We start from the raw sequence: 23,054 nt of genomic DNA on the forward strand, positions 1-23,054 counted from the left end.
AAGAAAAGAAAGAGACTGAGATCAAGTCTTAGACACTATTCAGGGCTCTGTCTGGTGACCTCTATACTTGCATTAGGGGCTGCTTGGTGCTAGGAGGAAAACCTTGGGCAGGGACAAATGGTGTGCCAACCTGGCTCCATGGTGCAGTGAAACATAGGCCGAGGGGGTGTTCCTTTACCCACACTGTCCAGAGGCTGCAGAACAAGAGGAAGAACTGGCCACCTGGCACGATTGGTACTAACTCTGCTTAGAGAGTTCCTACCATGGCTTAGGACCTGGTCCAACAGCCTCTTCTTAGCTTGATGGGTTTTGCTGCACCAACACAGGCTGCCCTCTGCTATATTTATTTGTTTCTTAAAATACCTATCTACTTCTTTTAGCCTTGTTTTAAGCAACAATATCCACAAAATCACAGGTTTGATAGAATACTTATGCATATTCTTCTAATATACTTTCCAGAAAATAGGTAACTGCTAAAAATCACTTGTGAAGCATCTACAGTTCTTTTGAGTACTAAGTTTTAGGAAAACCACAGTAAGGTAACTTGGCCTTGGAGGATGGTGAATACTTGGTCAAGAACATTATGCTGTGTCATTGTGAGGAGGATGAAAATGAATTGAGTCTAGATTTTTCTAGTATGGGACTGAAGTTCCCATTTATCTTGTGCAAAAGAAGAAGGAAAAGGAGAAGAAAGAGGCGGGAGAGAAATTTGGTAATTAGGCTGCTAAGTAGTTGTAAAATGTGGATTTGTGTTAATGAGGCTAAGGTAAAAAGACAATTTTTGGGTTATTTTACAGACTAATACTTTCTGTCTTCCAGTCTACAGCACTCTATTAGGCAGGCCAAGATACGCAATTCTGGTCACAAATATCCTCAGTTCCAGTGGCTTAACACACACTAAGTCAATTCTCACACTCACAGAACCTGCTGTGGGTTGAGTGGGTTTAGAAGGCATCTCCCTTCCAGGTGTGCCTCAGAGATACAATCTCATGGCCTCACAACCTTGGTGCATGGTTGCCAGAGTTCCCCAGTAAGCAAGTACATTTGGCTCCTCATTACCTGAGACCTGCAGTGGGTCACATACTCTGCTCCACAGTAGAGGGGTTGGGAAGTGTTTTCCTCTGGGAATGCAGGAAGATGGGGAGAAGGGGACATGGAGGAGTGCAGGATGTCTCTACTATAAGGAAGAAAAGTCCAACTTTTGGAACGTGACAGTCCATTTTGCCACTCACTAGTTATGTGTTCCTTCATATGTAACACCTGCGTAAGGATGCCCACTTTATTCATGGCTTTGTGGTGAGGTTAAATGAAATAGTGCATATAAATGTCTCATGCTTTACCGCCTCTATCTAATTAATCTAGCTCACAAGAGCTGGCCAAGGATTTAGCTCAGTGGAGCTTCACCTGCTTCGCAAGTGCAAGGTCCTGAGTTTGATCCCCGGTACCAAATTAAAAAAAAAAACAACTAGATCACAAGACTGTGGAGTGGTGGAGGTGTCAAGATTGCTTCAGGGTTCCAGATGCTCAGGAGGACCTCACTTCAAGCCAGAGAGTGAAGCTGCTGCTGTTAGACCTGGCTTCTATAGAAGTCATGCACCTATGTAGACCTGTCACTCAACAGATGATGGCTCTTATTTCCTTCCTTCCTTCCTTAGCAGGACTGAAGGAAACCACATTAACTACTTTTTTGTTGTTGTTTTGTTTGTTTATTTCTTTGGTATAGGGTCTTACTATGTTCAGGGTGGCCTTGAACTCACTATGTAGCCTAGGCGGGCCTTGAACTCATGGCAATCCCCCTGCCTCAGCCTAATGAGTGCTGGGATTACAGTTGTGGGCCACTAAACCTGGCTGGTGCCTTTTTTTTTCTATGAATTTGACAATTTTAGGTGCCTCATATGAGTGGAATACTGACAATAACTTTTAAATTAAAACCATGATAAGAAATAACAATCCCCCATAGATAATGAATGGACCCTCTTTCATAGCAAATATAATTTTTGAAATCGAGAGAGGGAATTATGAGATCTGTGACACCAATAGACTTGATGGATCTCAAGTCTTCTCTGATGGCTGCAAAGCAATTAAAAAACACAACTATGGAAGTTGAGATACTTATATTTCCTCATAAAATTCACTTCTTGGGCTTAATCTGTTACTCTCAGTAGTGAAGTTTCGAGTCATCAATATGACAGTACAGCAATATTGCCTCATCAGTCATGATTTACTTAATGTTTTCTGAATTTAGTAATATTTGATTAAAATTTAATGTGAAGATATCATATCATGCCATATATATTATTGCATCCATTAATCAGGTAACTATAGTAATGAAATGCCGGAAGGGTGGATGAAAAAGGAGCCAACATCTTGATATATGTTTGACATAATTCTGTGAGTGATTAACCAAAAAAAAAGTCAGTCATACAAAGGTTCATTAATATATATTACTTCTATAATCATTTATGTATCATCAGATATTTTTAACCTTTGTTCAGCTTCATTGTTTAATTTACTGAAAGACACTGAATATTAATAACCGTGAAAGATATACATTATTCCATTGAACCACAAATTGGCACAATGATTCATAGTTTATCCTTATTTTTTTGTATAATGATGTGTATTAAAACATTATCTAAGTTATTTAACCGGTTTGTCATGGGGGAAATGGCATCTAGTTAACATATGGCTGTGTAAGATACTAATTTAAATATCACATCATATTTGTATCATGTTCAACTTCTATGTCATTGAACATAGCAGATAATCAGTGTAATGATGTATAATTTATGTCCAACACAGGCTGATATTTGTGTGGAAATATCCTCTTTTTCTTATTAAAACAGTGAATTAGTCATAACTTGTTTTAATATTGCCATTTTAATCTGTGAACTAATGAGGGAGCAACTGGTATTTAAGCACATATCTGCCCTGTTCATCCAAATAGTTAAGGAAGGGTGTACATTTTGAGGAACAATTGAGGAGAATAATAAGTCAAATGCAAGACAGTTTAATTTTGCCTTGATAGAGGAACATTGACAATTCAAACACCACTATCGACCAAGTGGTTCTCTGCTTTGGATTCTGTTGATTGTGAATTATTCACTCATTCATTCATCACATTTTGTTACTACTTCTCATGACAGGCATACATTATGTTCTGAAAGACACAGGTGGAATGACAAGGCCCTGGTTCCTACCAGCTGCCAATGCAGTGGCGGGTAGAAGCTAGAAGCAGGGATGAGTTGCAAAACAGAGCCTGGACCAAGTGGGGTGGAGCGCAGAGAAGAGTGTCTGGGGAGACCTCTCTGGGGTTCAGCTGCCTGGAGTGGAGACTTGAGGTGTAAATAAGAGTTTTCCAGACAGACACATAGTGGATGGAAGTCTGGGTGAGAGGGAACTTGGAGCAGTGTAGAGAGAATGAAGCACATGTGCGTGAGCTCAGAGACCTGATAAAGCACATCCCAGAAGGAGAGAAATTCATTCCAGTCTCTAGTGAGTATATGCTAAAGACTGGTGGGCTCAAATGTCAAGATCACCCCATGGTGCTGCCTGCTGAGTGGTGACTTCAAGCCAAGCCCACAGGTGAAGCTGCCGCTGATCACTCTACTTGACAGGAGTGGTTTTGTAACTGAGGATCCACAGGGGAGGGGAGGTTAGGGGAAAGTGGGTAGAAGTGACACAGAGCAGCTCATACTGTAACAAACTCAAGGATGGGATGTTGCTCTATGGAACTGTAACTCATAAAACACTACTTATAAACTAACAAGAATTTTAACTTTTATCTGTCCTTTAAATATTCAGATAGAATATAGTGTTTGTAGATGGAACCAGGGAGCCTAGGACTGTGGCAGACGTTGTGGCTAAATTCTATGTTAATGGAGAGGGAACACATCATTAAGACATGTTAAGAATGGCTTTGAAGGGCAGTCTCAACTCTCAGGTGCAATGTGGCTCTGTGAGTAGGAGGAAAAGGTCTGTAACACAGTGTGGTGCAGGCCACACACGCTTTTGTAAACAAAAAGGCGTGGCTTCTGTGGCTCCAGAGTAATCACACGTGCTGATTGGTGCTGAACGAAGACAAGTGTCGTGGTCTTCTGCTCCTGGACTTCTGATGATGGAGCGCCATGGGGTACAGGGAAGACATCACTCACTCTGACCTTACCCTACCCTTGTGTGTTTCTATGAAAAATAAAGAAACAAGACAAGATCGCACGCCGAGCACTCGGAAGGCCGAGGCAGGCGGACTACTGTGAGTTTGAGGCCAGCCTATAGTACATATCACAAAATTGAACAGGAGCAATGAAGTGTATGACTTTGGTCTCAGCATTGAAAATCGGGTGGGACGCTGCTGTAAGGACATGAGTGTGTCCACAAACGGACCAGACAGAAGCCTGAGAAATGGGAGGAGCCGATGCATCCCCAGGACAGCCACGGCCATTAGTATTGAAGGTCTGGACATGCAATTTAGAGAGGAATAAACGCGATGCTGGTGGTGAGCACTTGACATTTTCTCAGAAAGAAGAGGTCTCGGGTGGTTGGTACCTCAGGGAGCACCGTGCTAGGTGTTCCAATAACAATCATAAATAGCCCTGAAAGATGCGTTCATATTTTACACCAGAAAATCAACCACGCCCTCCTGAACGCGCTGTTCTGCTTCATGAAAGTGTATTTAAAGCCCGATGAGCGTCAAGTGGGATTGGAAGAATCGCGAGCCCCTGAGGATGAGTCGGTGAGAACAGCGGCACAGATGGCGAGAACGGCTCCTGTGTGTGCTGGGACTGGGGCCACTGGGGCAGAGCACGATGCTCCGCTCCTGGTACCAGGCTGCGTCCTGAACCAGCCTAGCCTGTCTTGGGGGACCCCCTGCCTCCGGACGCCCACGGCTGGGTGGGCAGAGCCCAGGCTGGAAGGCTTTGGGGGACTGGGCAGTTGGCCCAGCTCCGGCCCCTCCCAATCGCCCCTCCATCTTGGGGTCCTTGGGGTGTGTCCTTGACGGGGATCGTGGGGTACCATTCTCTTCCTGTCTTTAGCTTCCGGGCCATGAGTGACTCTGCTCAGCCACATGGCCCCAGCACAGTATGCTGCCTCGTACACCCTAAAAGCCACGGGGACAACTGATAATGGGCTGGGACCCCCCCATGTGTGAGCCCAAATAACCCTTTCCTCTTCATAAGCTGATTATCTCGCCCTTGTTGCCTTGCTACCTTGTGTGCCCCATGTTGTTTCTCCTCTGCGATACCTGTTTGCCGTCCCTGCCTTGGAGCCACCTGAACACGAACTGAAACCTCTGTGAACTGTAAGCCAAACAAACCTTTCCTCCTTTAAACAAACTAACAAACAAACAAAAAGTTGATTATCTCAGGCCCCTGTTATCAGGACAGAAAGCCGACAGCACCAAGACCTTGGATCTCCATAGCTATGAGCTAAATAAACCTGTTTTCTCTAAAAAAAAAAAAAAAAAAGAAAAGAAAAAAAGAATGGCTTTGAAGAAAGTGGACAATTGGATTATTCAGGTGTTGGAAATCAAATAATTTCTATGATGAGATTGTCTCAGAATTAAGAGGTAATGGAGTTAGGAATAAAGGAAAGTGACGTCCGGAAGGAAAGATCAACCCTTCTTGTCATATGTATCTGAAGTGCTCAACCCTAGCCTTTTGGAGTGGGAAGTTGCTCCCAGTTGGAAATACATATTATTCATGGATGGATGAGTCCATCCCATGGTGAGGTCAAACATCATTTTCAGTGACTTGTTGCAACATTCATGATGAATGTTGATTTATTACTCGATCATTGTGTTATGTAAATAGGCGGCAGCTTTTTTGTATGTGCCTTGGTGTGCTGCTGGTTTAATTGAGTTTGGGGAAGGGGGGAGGAGGTGGAGGGTTCCAGGGTTAATACTGTTAGCTTATTCCTAGTAGCAGACTCTTCTAATGATGGATGAAATACTAGCAATAATCACAGTAGCAAAACTGATAATGGAATTCTGTATGGGAAGGAGGAGTTTTATTATTATGGCAATTTTATGACAGTAACAGAGAAGGATCTATAAGCTAAAGAAAGTTAGTTATAAATATTACCATGAATCAAAAAGTACAACAAAGTGTGCTAATTTTCTGACTCTTAGCCACTCAAATTTTGTTTTACTGAATAGTAAACACACACACACACACACACACACACACACACCCCAGAAACACATTTCTAAAATGGTTGAAGTTGCCTAATAAAAATGGGAAAACACATATATAATATTTGTATAATGAAAGTGGAATTCCTTCATAATCATAATCCTTAATTAAATCCAAACTGAACCAATATTTTACTTAAGTATCTGGTTCATTATAGAGAAGTTTCTATTTGGGATTTAAAACTCAAAATGGAAAATATTTTCCTATCCCCAAAGATAATACTCATCTCTAGGATTTACTCTGTGCTAAAACTGCAAGTGATTAAAAAAAAAAAAAAAGAATCTCTACCCTCAGTTTCTGAGATTCTGAATCGATACCTGAGTTTCTAATGACCAAGGAATCTTTACTCCCAATCTCCTTTTCCCCTGTGGAGCTACTGATACAAAAGAGTGTGGGAGGTGGGTAGGAACACAAAGCCTCTTCAATTGTGATCAGATAGCTGTTCACAGAAAGGTCTTCCCAGAGTTTTCTGTGTAGAAAGCACAACCCACACATCATCATTATTCATTCTTCCAGCTTAAGAGGCTTGTTTTTCACAGATGTGCCCTTCCTGTTTGGCATTTGTAACTGTGGACTGTTGTTCAGTTGAAGAAAATGCGTCATCTAAATATGAACTGAGATTTCGAGCTGATTCATGAACACCTTTTGTTAAGTATAACATAAAAAGCAGTATGGTTGCCAGGAGTGAGGTATGCATCCCAGCAAAATGTTACTCCGGTACACCGCGCTAGGCAGAATAAAGGACTACTACTGGTGTAATCAAGGGAGGCTTTGAGAGAAAGTACAACATGAGCTATAAGAAATTTCCTAGCAAAGATAAATGCACAATATACTTTAGCTGCCGGTTTGCTTGTATACACAGTCTATATTTCTCCCGAAGCAGTGGCATTATTTTTTAAAACAACTCCTGATTCATTCTTTAAAGCAAATTAACCTTACTCCTACGCTTTGATTCCAACATTTGTTTTAGGGAATGTTGTATCTACTCAGCAACAGAGGGAGAGGAGTCACTGACTTAGGCAAAGTGACAGGAGAGAATCTGGTAATTACAGGAGATATATTCATTCATTCATTTAACATTTATTGAGCACCTACTGTTAGCTAGCTAGTATGTGCAATAAATGTGGAATTGATCTCTTGCCACTTCCACAGATCTTCAAATTTCTTTTTTTTCTTTTTTTTTGGTACCAGGGATCAAACTCAGGACCTTGTGTTTTCAAGGCAGGCACAGTGCCACTGAGGTAAATCCCTGGCCCTCTTCAAATTTCTTCTCAGGTGGTTAAAATAAATATGACCTAGACAACTTTGGTTTGGGGATTCAGACTCCAGGACTTTATTGTGACTATTAGAAATTACAGAGACAGTAAAAATACCTCGAGGGTTATAATATTTGTGTCAGGCTGAAAATTTACTTCAGAATTGGTCTATTAGCTATCAGACAAAATGAACTCATTCTAATAAAGAACACATATATTTCTTCTTCATGCATTTTACTGTCTCCATAGTGAATCACCATCATCTAATTGTATATCTGCATTTCACCAAAGGCGGGGAACAGACTGTCATATTTCTAACCAAAGTTTTACAGAAAATGTCTAACTTGAGCAAACTCCCGTGCCTGATTTCTGATTCTGCATCTTTCAACTCAATGACCTTGGACAAGTCACTTCTTTGAACCTCAGTTTTCTCAACTTAAAAAAAAAAATGTTAGTATGTGTGGAATGAGATAATGATTGCAAAGACACTTTCAAAGCTGTAGGTTAGTTCAAAGGCAAGAAAGAACTTATGACTAGGAAAAATTTATTTAATTGAATTGAACCATTTACTCTTTCCCCACTTAGACTCGATCACGACACTAAATTCTTAGATCAAATTAATTATTAGTTAATGCCTAAAATTCCACCTCAGAATGTAGTTGCTATCTGAGTTAAAATATAAGTATATTTGAACTAGATCTTAGTCATTTACACTTTAGCATAATTGAAAAAAAGGTAAGTTTATCATAAGAAGTGAGGAAGAAATGTGTGAGCACTGCCTGTAGAAGTCTGAACATTCTGGTGGGAGGCTGAGGAGTTGGGGAAATGTCCAAACTCTTTTAAATTGCAATTTTGAGTGCTCAAATCATTGGAAGTCATATATTTTTTGTTTTTATTTTGTAACTAATTTGGTGACAAAATCTGATTTGACCTAAACTCATTTGAAAACAAAAGTTGACCTGAATGGACATCAGGTTATTTAGATTTATTTCCCCACTTAGCATGACTGAATAGTCATACAATTTGCTGTAAGATATGAATAGCTTTGATTATAGAGTGTTTCTTCCTAAACCAGTTGGGAATATTATAGAGAATACAGCACAAAATTGAAAAAAGTTTAAATTCAGAATAACTCCTGGCCCTAACGGATTTGTCAAACCTCTACTGATGCTCTGTACTGCTCAGATTACTTCCATGTTATTTTCATCTGACACAACTGAGCCTTTCCCCTTTTTAAACCAGTGCTGGGAATTCGACCCAGGCCCTTCTCACTGAACTACATCCTTGGCCCATTTTTATTTTGAGATAGGATCTTGGCAAGTCATTAAATTGCCCAGAATGAGCTTGAGTTTGTTATCCTCCTGGCTCAGCCTGCTGGAGTTCAGGGTCTTTTAAAAGTTTTCTGAGGACCAAGAGAAGCAAACCAGACTGCATGTAAAATTAATGCCCCTGGCAAGAAACCTTTCTTGGAAGATAGATAGCCTCTTTAATAAATGGTGCTAGGAAAACTGGCTTTCCACATGCCCAAGATTAAAATTAGACCCATATCTTTCACCATACACTAAACTAAAATCAACATGGATTGGATCACAGATCTAAATATTAGGCTGGGCATGGTGGTGCATGCCTGTAATCCCAGCACTCGGAGGCTGAGGCAGGAGGATCACCAAGAGTTCTAGGCCAGCCTGAGCTACATAGTGAATTCACAGCCAGCCTGAACTACAAAGACCCACCCTGTCTCAAAAAATTAAAAAATCTAAATATTGAAACAGAAACACTAAATCTGCTGGAAGATAGAATAGGTAAAACTCTTGAAGACATAGATGTAGGCAAAGACTTTATGAACAAAATCCCGATTGCATAGGAAATATCACAAAGAATCAACAATTGGGATCTCATCTTATTAAAAAGCTTTTGCATAGCAAAAGAAACCACCAACAGGGCTGGGGATTTAGTTCAGTGGCGTTGCACCTGCCTCTCAAGCACAAGGTCCTGAGTTCGATCTGCGGTACCAGGAAAAAAAGAAAAAAAAAAGAAACCACCAACAGAGTGAAGAGGCAACCTACAATATGGGAAAAAGTTTTTTTGCCAGCTGTTCCTCAGACAAAGGACTAACATCTAGAATATATAAAGAACTTTAAAAAATCAGAAACCCCTTTTAAAGACTCAATCCAAAAATGGGCAACTGAAATGAATAGATACTTCTTAGATGAAGAAGTAGAAATGACAAATAAATATATGAAAAAATGTTCAACATCACTGGTCATTCAAAAGATGCAAATTAAAACAATGCTGAGATTTCATCTCACTTCAGGAAGAACAGCTGTTATCAAGAAATCAACCAATAGTAAATGCTGGCAGGGCTGTGGGGAAAAAGGAACCATTCTCCACTGTTGGCGGGAGTGTAGACTGGCACAACCCCTGTGGAAATCAGTGTGGAGATACCTCAAAAAACTAAAATTGAAGGTTCCATTTGACCCATCTATTCCCCTTCTTGGTATCTTCCTGAAAGAATTAAAAGCATCATACCACAGCGATACATGTGCACCCATGTTTATAGCAGCACAGTGTGTAATAGCTAAATCTTGGAAACAGCCCAAATACCCACCAACAGATGAATGGATAAAGATGTGGGAATATATATATATATATATATATATATATATATATATGATTCTGCCATAAAGAAGGATAAACTTGAAACATTTCTAGCTAAATGGATGCATCTTGAGACTGTACCCTTAAGTGATACAAATGGGACACACATGTTTAAACACTGCATTGTTTCTCTGCTGTGAGAAACTGAAAGTGGAAATAAGGACAAAAATGTATGATAGATACTGGGAAATGAGATGAATATATTCAAATGGGAAGGGGAATAAGAGAGGAAGGAAGGGAAAAGGAAGGCAGGGACAAGAAAAAAAGAATAGGAGGAATAAAATGGAAACAAAGCTTTTATAAATAAGGAAGGGAAGAGGGGTTGAAGGGAGGGGAGGGGAATGGGAAAAAAGAAGAATCAAGATGTATTATGTGCAGATAGAAATTCCTGGTGATAGGGACAGGGATTTAGCTCAGTGGTTCCGCCACCTGCCTCGCAAGTGCAAGGTCCCGAGTTCGGTCCCCAGTACCAAAAACCAAGAAATTCCCTGTGATGAATATTATCATTATGTATATCCAATATGTACCAATAAAATAAAAAAAATAAAATTAATGCCTGGTGGAGATCTAAACTACACGAGATTTGTTTCAGAATTGCCACCTTCTTGTGGGCCCTCCTACTTATTTTTTGATACTGGAGACTGAACCCAGGGCTTTTTCACTGGGCAACATTCCACCCCTTTTAATTTTTTTTTTAATTTTGAGATAGGGTTTTGTTAAATTGCCCACATTAGGCTGGAACTTGCAATTCTTCTGCCTCAGCCTCCTGAATAGCTGGGATTACAGGCTTGCATTGCTGTGCCTGGCTAGAATTGCTCTATTTTACCTGCTGCATCTTTTGTTTCTCTTGGCCTTTCTGTTAGCCATCCTCACTCTTCAGGTTCCCCCAGGACATGTGTTTTAATTCAGGTTTTGTTTTTTTCTATATTTTAACTTCTAAGTTTTGGTTTATTTTTGGATTCTGTCTTCTCTCTGTCACTGTGTCTGCCTGGATTGACAGTTGCATGATGCCACAGCCTTTGAGGCTCTATTCCCAAAGCACTGAATTGGGAAGTGACCCTCACTGGACTGCCTGCCCTGCAGTGAGCTCCTGAAGACCCCCCTTCAGGATGTGATGTCACAGAAAGTCAGCCTCTCAAAGCTTCAATTATTAAAACATGGCCCCCAAAGTAGCACTGACTTCGCCTGAGAGCTTGTGAGACATGCAAAGTCTCAGGCCTCACCTTAGACCTTCTGACCCAGAATCTGCCTTATAGTAAAATCCCAGGAGATGAGCATAAATGCTAAAGTCCATGAGCCCTGCTCTGGGCCAATGTCTTCCTGTACCTAGTGTGGTTGCAGGCTGCTTGTTGTGGAAGCTAATTTTCACGGAGAAGGTCATAGCTATTTGAAGCCAGCAGCTTGAAGTAAAATAAACTTATCTGGTAATTAATTTTGATATAAGATTCTGTCTCATCCCCTTTGCTTCAGGATTGTAAGGCACATAAGGCTCTCAATGAGGACTCTCTTCTGAGAGTCCTATTTACTTTTTCTTTTTCTTTTTTTTTTGTACCGGGGATCGAACTCAGGACCTTGTGCTTGTGAAGCAGGTGGAAGCACCACTGAACTAAATCCCTGGCCCTTTTCTTCTCCTTCTTCTTCTTCTTCTTTTTTTTTTTTGACAGTCCTATTTTCAATAGAAACCTTTCTTCTGTTCACTTGTGAATGGGCAAGTTCTACTACTGTATCACACAGCCTTGTGGAAATTGATGAGGAGCAATTACTAGTTTTTACTTTCTAATGTCCAATCTTTCGAAACTTTTATGTGTGCACAGTCATACCTCCAGAGCTGCTGGAGCTTGGTTCTAGGACCCCAAATGAATACCAACATCTGAGAATGCTCACATTTCTTATATAAAATAAGATATTTGCATAGAACATACACATTCTCCCTATACTTTTAATTATCTCTAGATTACTTACAATACCTAATAACATGCAAAGGCCATGTAAATAGTTGCCCTACAGAATTATTTAGGGAATAATGACAAGAAAAAACTGGGCATATTCAGTACATATACATTTCTATTTTCTTAGTTTTGTGATCCTTGATTGATTGAATATGTGAATGTGGAACCCAGAAGGGTGATTGTATTAACAATTTTTTTTTTTTTGCAAAGGTGGTGATCAAACACAGGACCTTGCACATGCAGTGTTTCTTAAAAGGATTTAAAGAGGTTACTTTAAATTCTAATTTAATTACAGTCTGCCTAGAAATATTCCTAAGGAATATTTTGAATAATAATTTATTTTAGGAAGATAACCCTTTCTGGGGGAAGAAAGAAAATTAAGTCTCCCTGAGTTTAATAAAAAAACTTGTATCTTAAAATAATCAATAATCAAATATAATCAATATTTCCCCAACTAGTTTATTTCAGAGCCTTAAATCAATATTTTTTTTCAGTATATACTACTGACCTTTCAGTTAAATGACTGGTGGTTGCTCAGGTAAATATTTAGCCAAAATATATATATATTTTTTGTTGTTTTTTTTGGTACCGGGGATTGAACTCAGGACCTTGTGCTTGCAAGGCAGGCCACCACTGGACATACACTGCAGTGACTATGATGTAAAAAGAATGTGAATGTTGCATTAAATGCACAGCAGCATAGCAGACGACTTCGGAGAAAAGAGAAAAAACATCCCTGAGGGCAGGGGTGTCTGGGAAGCCTTTGATAAATACGAACTTCCACCACAAAAACTTAGCTATGTTTTAAAAAATTTGACTCTGTCTAGATGGTTGCATTTTCTTTTTTACCATAGCATTTTCTACCATAGCAGTATCTAAGGTAACCAGTGGAAAAGATTTTTTTTTTTAAGGAGTCAAAAATCCAAAAATAAATGCTGCTGGCTGCTTTATCTCAAGCTCCAAAGCCTCGGAACCTCTAATCCTCCTGAATGCTTTCCTGATTGGCTTGGGCAGTGTGGATGCTGTGGAGACAGTCTTCTGTCATTGGGCTCCTCCCTCGTTGTGTCTGGGCTGCATTTGGAAGCAGAGGTTCCCGGTAGCAGAGTGCCAGTGTGGTCTTCAAAGATGAGGGTTCTGACTTTCAAGAGGAAGGAGATGAAAAGAAAGGAAGCCAGGCGTGGGAGAACCCTGAAGACCTACAGTGTGAGGCCAAAGGCCATTGACCTGTGACAACTTCAATAGAGTGACTATGAAAATAAGACTTTTCATACACTTTCACAGTTGCTGAAGACCTGTAGTGTACACGTTACACTCACAGCATAGATCAATATAATGTCTTTGCTTCCTAGAACAGTAACTGCAGTTGGTAACTAATAGTATGGCTCAAGAAGAGAGGAGACCTTGCTTCTGCTTTGGTGCCTGCTCAGCCTGTCTGATGCTAACTCCCCTGTCTATTGCTGCTGTTTGTGTCTTTTCCATGCCAGTTCAAATGCCTGAAGATAATATACCAAGAAGCTTTTGAAATTCTCTGGCCAAAGCATCCTCCTTAAGCCCAACCTACTATAGAATCACCTTTGACAAATGACACATGAACATCTGGGAAGGGAAGGAAAGCAGAACTCCTCATCAGGCAGACTGGAGTTGATAAAGGAATTCTTAAATGGCTGGTATGTATGCAAGTGTTTTTTAATTTTTCGTAGGAAAATAGACCTGTTAAATTTTTGTGAGGCTAATCCCACAATGCAATTGTTTGTGTGACACTGGAAAAAATTTTTTATAGAATTGTACAGCAGAGTACTTACATCATCCCATTTTCAAGCACTTTAAGTGAAAACAGATTTGGGAAAGTAAAATTTGTATTTCCACAAAGCATTGGAAATCCAAAGTCTAAACCATTTGACTTGAAATTAAGGATCATAATAAAGCAGATTCTCACCAAAACCCAGACCTATTGGTTTTCTGTGATGTAGCATAGTCCCATATTTATACACTCAGAATCCTGCCTGACAATTGAGCATTCAGAGGACAGGCATAGAAATCAGCATGCAGCCACACAGAGAGCTCCTTTCTCCTGGCAAAAGCTTGCAGGGTCAGGCAGTGTGGGAAATTGTACAAGGCCTTCACTTTCTTCTTATTTTAAGGGGAAGTAAATAGCTTGAGTGGCCTTAGGCATTCTTTGAGGGAAGTGTGGTCATGGGCTTTCAAAAACTGAGCTTTTTTTTCTTTTGACCATGAACTTATTTGTCAGTCTCATTAGACTGTCACTTTCCCCCTATTTCCCCGAATAAATACTGAGCTAAAAAGCTGTTAAAAGCAATGGCATAAGATGCTTTACTTACATAAGATGAAAAGCTGTGTGAGATAGTTGGCAACATAATGAGATAGTGGTGCTCCCAGACCAGTCAACTGAACTTTTCTGCACCTTAGTTTCTCTATCTGTGACATGAGCATAATAATAAGCTCCTCAAGCCTCACAAATAACTCCCCCATAGAACCTTATTTACACAAGGCACCAAGAAATCTCCTAGGAAGGAAACAAGAGCCTCTCAAAATGAAGGCTTGTATGTTCATCCACCCTACAAACTTTTACTCTATGAAGGGCCTTCTACATATGGGGTGCTTGGACAGTTCAGGATATAACATTGAGAAGAAGCACTAAACCCTACCTAAGCAGAGGTGAGGTAGGGAAACTGTCCTCTGGCCTGGCCTGTGTGGACCTGGTTCCTCAGGTGAGAGGCTGCAGTTCACAAGTAATTGCCTGAAGTTGTCTGAAAACTATCTGAGCACATGTGGATAGGATTCATGGGACAAAGTCCGATTCAGGTGACAGAGCAAGATCTTGCTATTATAGAATTCATGTGACAGTAATAACCTGATTTCAGGGGGAGGACAGCAGCGGTCCTCTGATTCTTTGTGGCTTTTAGAAACCTGGCTCTTATCTGTGATCATGGAAGCTGGTACAAAGAGGAGGTGTCTTAGTCAGTTTGGGTTGCTACAACCAGATGCCGCAGACTGGGGGACTTCCACAGCAGACACAGAGGGTGTTAATATCCTGCAATTCTGGAGGCTGGAAGTCCAAGAAAAAGGCACCTACAAACTCCTGAGGAGGGCTCTCTTCCTGGCTCACAGGAAGTTGTCTTCTCACTGGTCCTCATATGGGTTGGAGTGAGAGAAAGCACGCTCTGGTCTCTCCTCTTCTTAAAAGGACACTAATGTCATTATTAGGGCCTCACCCTCATGACCTCATATTAGCATAATTATTTCCCAAAGACCCCACCTCCAAATACTATCACATTGGAGATTAGAACTTAATACATGAATTTTGGAAGATCACAAACAGTCAGTCCATCATGGGAGGAAAATGGAAGGTGATCCTCAGAGTTAAGTGTGGGAGGATCCTACTGGGAATTCCAAGGGAGGAATTCCTGGGGATTCCAAAGGAATCATTGTGGGTAAACTTTCCAGGAAGTGTTGGTGGTACCAAAATAATAAACGAACAAAGCACCAGGGACATACTGATGTGGTAGATTACTACGACCATTAAAACTACTGCTGCTCCTATTGCTGCTCCTATTGTCTCTACCACTATAGCCCCTGCTACTACTGCTGGTGCTGCTACTACTGTTTTAAAATGTTGTTGTTTTATATACAGAGAAACACAGATTATTATTTCTGGGGATGTGTCTGATACCTTGTAAGTCAGTTTCTTGCACATTAGTTCAATTTTCTCTCTCTTTTTTTTTTTTTTTACAGCTATAGTTTAGGCTCAGTCAGTACTTTATTGTCAACACCCACAATCATGATCTTTAAATAAATAATGAATCATTACTTTTAAAAGAGGCAAAACTAGTTCTTAACTTTTCCTAATTATCTTCCCTTCTTGTGGATATCTTTCTTTTGTATCTTTACCACAACATACACATTTCTATCCAGGTAAAGAACATTGTTTAAGTCTATTTTTTTTTTGATTGTGTGGAAATGGCAGATTGGATTTCCTTAAAATCCAGAGAGTATGATTTGTATGCTTGGATGAAGAAATTCTCTTGAGACTGTGGCTTTAGGGCTTGTGCCTCTACAGATTGAGGAAAGGGTGTATTCAGTGGTAATGTCACTTGGAGGACAATGATGACTTTATCCTTAGCTGCTCAAAATTACTGCCTCCATTCAATTTTTTTTTTTTTGTACCGGGGATCAAACTCAGGACCTTGAGCTTGCAAAGCAGGCAGCAGAACCACTGAGCAAACTCCCTGGCCCTTGCCTCCATTCAATTTTAAATGTTTGAACATCTACATGACAATAAGTCACAGAAATATCTAGAACTTCAATTTTTAGGTATTAATTTGTTATTTTATTAAGCACATTAAATAAAATGTTCTGCATTATCGGGTGTGGTGGTGCATGGGTGTAATTCTAGCTACTAGGAGGCTAAGGCAGAAGGATAGCAAATTCAAGACCTGGCTGGACAACTTTTAAAATAATTTAAAAAACTTTTACTAGTATATGTTTGCAATACATAACAATTACGTTCATTGTGGGGAGTTGGCACATGTACATAACACATCTTAATTATTTTTACTTCCTTTTCCCCTCCCCTCCCTCTTTGCTCTTTGCATCTCTTAGTTTGAGCAACTGATCAAGAACTTGTCTCAGAATAAAATAATAATAATAATAATTAAAAAGGGCTAGTGATGAAGCTTAGTGGAGAGTGCTTGCCTATTGTGTGCAAGGCCCTGGGTTCAATCCCTAAATCCACATACACACACACACACACACACACACACACACCAGACCACATTCTATGTTGAACTGAAGCAGCTATTTATTCAAAAGTGATCCAGATACTTTAAAGACAATTTTGATGTGAAGAAATTATTTTAATTAAAAAATGGTTATAGTTCTGTAGAAATATCATAGTTAAATGTAATTATTGCAACTTTAGGGTTGTATTTCATTATTTCTATTCACCTTTTTTTTTTTGGTACCAGGGATCGAACTCGACTTTGTGCTTGCCAGGCAGGTGCAGTACCACTGAGTTACATCCCCGGCCCTCACTTTTTTTTTTTTTTTTTGAGACAGGCTCTTGCTATGTAGTTCAGGCTGATTTTGAATTCACTTTGTAGCCCAGGCTGGCCTTGAGTTTGACGGGAATCCTCTGCTTTGGCCTCTGGCATGCTGGGATTACAGACGTGCACCACCATGCTCAGCTTCTACTCTTTTTTTTTTTTTCTGGTACTGGGGATGAAACTCAGAACCTTGAGCTTCCTAGGTAGGTGCATTGCCACTGAGCTAAATCCCCTGCTTCTATTCTTCTTGTTTGTTTGTTTGAGACAGGATTTTGCTATGTAGTCCAGGGTGGCCTTGGACTCACTATATATCCCAGGCTGGCCTGGAACTCATGGCGATCCTCCTGCCTCAGCAACCTAAGTGCTGGGATTAGAGGGGTGTGCCACCACACCTGGCTTCATTTTAAAATGATATTTATTCATCAAGGACACAACAAGTAATTTAGTAAGTATTAAATACAATTTAGTAAAGGTATAGATCAGTGATGTTTTAACTATAAGCATTTGAACCTGACTATTGTTATTCTATTAGTTTATTAGAAATGATATCAGTCACTTATAGAATTTCTATAAGATGTGGAAAAAGAGATTTGGAAAATTTCCCCAATTTTTTTCTACCTTGATCATGGATCAAGGAGATGGTGTGGCCATGTCTTGGGCAATGAGGACAAAACCCATACCTTGGGGAAGTAGAAAATTAGAATGGTTTTAGAGACTTGAGTTTCTTGAGCCGAGGTAGCAGACATTTTATTACTGGAGAAAAATAAAGCCATATTTGGTGTGATCACTGTGGTTTCTTGTTGTGTTCCATGCAGTCAGGTGCTCTCCTGATTGATATTTGCCCACAGTCAGGTATGGTTGTATTCTTAGTCCTGTTAAGGAACTTTTCATATCACATTGGAATTCAGGATTTTATTGTTTACCTCTCTCATTGGATAGGAAGCTCACTGAGAACAAAGTATCATTCCTGCATCCTAGCCACTTCTAGCAAAAAGCTGGAACTTTATAAACGTGGGGAGAGTGAATGTGGTGGACAATTGCCTTTTATTATGCATACACCCCATAGTGTCTCACTGCAGTTAAGGTGTCCTAACATTTAGGAGATAAAATAGACAGACTTGGTGATAATTCGTTGGACATAGGAAGAAAGAAAGAGATCTAGGCTGACTTCTGAATCTGGATCAAACAATTATAAATGAAGTGAGTGAGATTCACCAACATAGGAAATATTAAGTGAGCAGTATATTTGGGGAGACAGTGAAGTTTACTGTTCTCACTGAGAGAAGAAAACTGAGGCTGAGAGAATCAACTGTCTTGCTAAGATCAACAAGTGGCAGAGCAAGGATTCAAACGTAGGCAGCTTTACACCTGCCTTGACATCTGTTATGAAAACCCTTCTTAACCGTGCCCTCTGCCTGTCCGTCTGAGAGGAGCCCTGCATTTCAGCCACAGCAGCGCTATGGGACAGACTAAATGTCTACTGCTAGCATCTGGGAGTACACCGGAAGCTGTGGGCAGGACATTTGGTTGCTGAGAGAATTTAGGAGCATCGATATTATTAGTGTTAGATCTTTGTAAAAAAATTTTTTTTTCGAAGAAATCACCTTGAGGAGTTATTGCCAAGTATGAGAATAAAGAAAACTATGTTTCCTGACTGAAACACCCTTCAGTGTATAGACATATTTATGGGCATTTGTGTACTCATTGCACACTTTGTAATTTTCTTTTTGGTACTGGGGATCAAACTGAGGACCTTGTGCTTGTGAGGCAGGCAGCGGAACCACTGAGCTAAATCCCCAGCCTGCACACTTTTTAATTTTAAGATAAAATTTTCTTAATTTTATAGAGAAGAATTTTGCATTTTAGTGCCTGAGTTTATAAGTGCTTCAAAGGTTTCCTGAACTAAATGCAACCCAAAGAATTCTAACAGCAACATCCTTCCCTCCTTCCACCCATCCATCTATCCATTCATTCATCCCTTTATTGTTTTCATCTCTAAACTACCAAAAGTTACTTAATATTACTCAATTTGAAGAATTAAATAAGTTAATACATTTTCAAGTGCTCAGAGTCCTGTCTGGAAATAGTACAGACTGTAAATATTAGCTATTCTTGTTGACAATTTTTATTCCACACTTCAGTAATTATTAAATAACTACCTTATCTCAAATACTTATAGACTCAAAACTTTGCTGTTTAAAAAATAGGCTTTCCAGGAAAATAAAGACTCAAAGAGCGTTATCATTTAAACTAATATAAGAAAAAAGATTTTTGAAATTAATATTAGAATCATAAGAAAATTGCTTTTATATAAGCCATGTTTAAGATAAAGTTTCTTATCAAGCATAAGCCATTCATATACTGTAATTGAATCAATGCACTTCAGACTTATATGTAAAAATGTACATATCTTTAACTGGCTGGGAATCACATATTTGCTTAAACAATTGAAAACTTATAAACTCTTATATTTAAGATATTACTTTTTAATATCCTTGCATTAAAATGAAAATGATTACATTTTAATATTACTGGAAAACATCCTATCCCCAATTGTAAAGATATATTTCTTGTGTGATTTTATTATATGCTTAATAATAGTACCTGTGAGCTCAGATTTCTTTTGAATAAAATTGATTGGAAACAATATCTACCCTAAAGCATCTTTAATGTCATTATAGATGGGTAGGAGTAAATTAAGCGGTATTTAGGCACCAAAGTCTTTAATTTCATTGCGTTTGAGTAGGAGTCAGACATTATGAGGTCCAATTAAAAAAGTCGCTAATGTTTTTACATCTGAGTAGGAGTAAATTAAACAAAATCACTCCTGAGCTGCTAATATCATTTTAATTGAATGTCATTCGCTTTCTAACTGCTGTTACAACACTACAGATAATGAGGCTGTTTCTACAAAGCATTGGAGACCAGGGCTGTGGTTGCTGCAGATAAAGTGTAGGTTAGGAGATGATAGAATGGGCAAGCACTGAAGTGTGCAGAAAGGGGCCAGCACCATGGTGAGCTGGGTGCCGTTCTGTTTGACGACCAGACCTACATGTTAAAACTGTTGGATCACACATCTGAGTATCTGCTAGCTGCAAGTTGGGTTGTGATTCTTGATGGATTAGCAATGGAAAATGACATCTTTCCTAACGATGAGATTTGCAGACTGAAAGCTAGAAGCACGAATCTCATTTATTTCACCATCATGAATTATTCATAGTTTGATTCAGTGGAAAATTTGATGTTGAGACAATAGTTAAGAAAGACAACTAAAGTGGTAACAAGATGTTTAAAGAAATACAAACATTAAATAATATTTCTTCTGCACTTAAGATTATTATTTGATAGGTGGAGGAAGAAAAATTAACATCAAGAAATCCAGGTTTAGTATATGATTCCATATAGCCTTATTAGTATTACTATTATTTATATTAAAGTTTATAAAGTTTTCACTGAGGAAGCAGAGTTATGAGTGAAAACTGCCATTAGTCCTTTCAAAAATTAATTTATTATGCTGGGGATTTAGCTCAGTGGTTCTGCTGCCTGCCTCGTAAGTGCAAGGACCCGAGTTCAATCCCCGGTACCAAAAAAAAACAAAACAACAATTAATTTATTTTTATTTAAGAGTGTTTATCTATATTGCTTTAAAAATCAAAGACTTACGCAGAAAATACCTATTTCTACCCTTCCCCATCCAAGATAATGATTTTCAATTTGTTAACTCTTGTGTTTGCCATTTTCTTTCATATTTCTTAGTATTAATTTTATAGTATTATTTCTTGGTTTTCAGCTACAGACATTGTCTATTGAGCTTGAACTATGTAAGATAAGGAATTAGCATTTTGCCACCCTCCCCTACATGTGTTCTTATAATATATGCATATCAGAGTTTTTTGTTAAATCCATATTTGGTGTTTGATTTTAATGACTGTAAGTAATACATGGAGCATGGTACAAATATATTTCTTTTTAAACACAAACTTAGCATAATGTTTTTAAAGTTTATCCATATATACCAGTATTTCATTTCTTTTCATGGCTGAATAATATTCCATTGTATAGATATACCACATTTTGTTTATCCACTCATCAACTGATAGACATTTGGATTGTTTCCACTTTTTGGCTATTACAAATAATACTGATACAAAGTTTTTAAGGTTTTCAGTGAACATATGTTTCAGTTCTCTGAAGAATATAGTTTGGCATGGCATTATTGGGCCATATGGCAATTCTGTGTTTCAATTTTTGAGGAACTACCAATTGCTTTTTATAGTAGCTGAACAATTTTACCTTTGCAAAGCAATGTAGAAAAGTTCCAACTTCTTCAATTCTAGCCTACATTTCGTGAGTGTGTGTGTGTGTGTGTGTGTGTGTGTGTGTGTGTATGTGTTTTCTTTCAAATTCTGGCCATCATGGTAAGAGTGAAGTAGTGTCTCATTGTGTTTTTAATTTGCATTCCTCCAATGACTAATGAGGTCTAACACATTTTTATGTGTCCCTTGGCAATTTAAACCTCTTCTTTGGAAGAATACCTATTAAAGTCTGCTGTGGTTTAAATATCCCTACCAATGATAAAATTTAACCCCCATTGTGAGACATTAAGAGGTAGGACCTGAGAAGTGATTTGATTGTGAGGGCTCTGCCCTTATGAATAGGGTTAGTGGACTGTCTGGAGAATGAGTCTATTATGAAAGCTGGTTTGGGCTCTATCTCTTGTATGTACTCTTCACCATGTGATGCCTGCACCACCCAGGGACTCTGCAGAGTCCTTATGAGCAAGATAACATTCACCAGGTACAGCCCATTGACCTACCACTCGTCAAAACCATGAGCTGAATAAACCTCTACTCTTTTATACCAACTCTGTGATAATTCAGTTAGAGCAACAGAAAATGGATTAAGACAAAGTCCTTTGCCCATTTTTAATTCAATTGTTTGTCTTTTTGTTATTGAGTTCTTAGAATTCTCTATATGTTCTGTCTACTAGACCATTATCAGATACATGATTTACAAATACACCTATTTTGTAAATTGTCCTTTTTCTTTCTTGATGATGTCCTTTTTAAATTTTGATCAAGTCTACAGTCTATTTTTTCATTTTTGTTTTTGGTGTCATATTTAAGAAAATGTTCTCAATTCAAAGTCACAAAGATTTATACTTGTGATTTCTTTTAAGAATTTTTTCTAATGATAGCTCTTATGGTTAGGTCTATGATTGATTTTTTTTTTACGATCGATTTTAAGTTAATTTTATATATGGAACAAGAAGAGTCCAAACTCATCCTTTAGTACATATGTGGATATTCAGTTGTCCCACCACCATTTCTTAAAAAGGCTGTTCTTTCCCATTGAATGATCTTCACACCCTTGTTTACAATCAATTGAATATAGATATATGTTTATTTCTGGACTTTCATAGTCCACTGATCTAGATATTTATCTTTGTGCCAATACCATTTTTTGTTACAGTACATTGGTAGCAAACTTGATGAGGAAGTATGGGCCCTGTAGCTTTGTTATTTTTTTCCAGGATTGTTTTGGCTACTTAAGAGCCCTTGCATTTCCATATACATTTTAGGATAAGCTTGTCTGTTTCTGTGCAAAGGCCACTGGAATTTTTCTGAAGACTGCATTAATCTGTAGATCAGTTTGGAGAGTCTTCATATCTCAACAATATTAAGTCATTCAATCCGCAAACAGGGGGTGTTCATCTATTTATTTAAGCCTTGTAAATTTCTTTTACTAATATTTTATAGTTTCCGATATACATGTCTTACACTTTTTTCAATATACAAGTCAAATTTATTCCTGTTTTATTCTTTTGAATACCATTGTAAATGAAATTGTTTTATTAATTTTGTAGATTGTTAATTGCTAATATATAAAAATACAATAAAATTTTGTATCTTGTATCCATCAACTTGGTGAGCTTAT

The 23,054-nt window shown here is 38.7% G+C and overlaps 1 long non-coding RNA gene across 1 annotated transcript in view; it reads left to right on the top strand.

Annotated features, from left to right (window-relative positions):
* The first annotated feature begins 5,003 nt into the window (after nucleotides 1–5,003).
* LOC147825601 (uncharacterized) overlaps nucleotides 5,004–23,054 on the top strand; it is a 52,114-nt gene continuing 34,063 nt past the window's right edge. The window contains exon 1 of the long non-coding RNA XR_015440209.1: nucleotides 5,004–5,299. This is a non-coding gene — a long non-coding RNA (uncharacterized LOC147825601). The remainder of the gene's footprint in view (nucleotides 5,300–23,054) is intronic.

The sequence above is a fragment of the Heterocephalus glaber genome, unplaced genomic scaffold (genome assembly GCF_053883595.1).
Source record: "Heterocephalus glaber isolate CG9 unplaced genomic scaffold, H.glaber_assembly_v1.0 deba00001497, whole genome shotgun sequence".
Classification (NCBI taxonomy): domain Eukaryota; kingdom Metazoa; phylum Chordata; class Mammalia; order Rodentia; family Bathyergidae; genus Heterocephalus; species Heterocephalus glaber.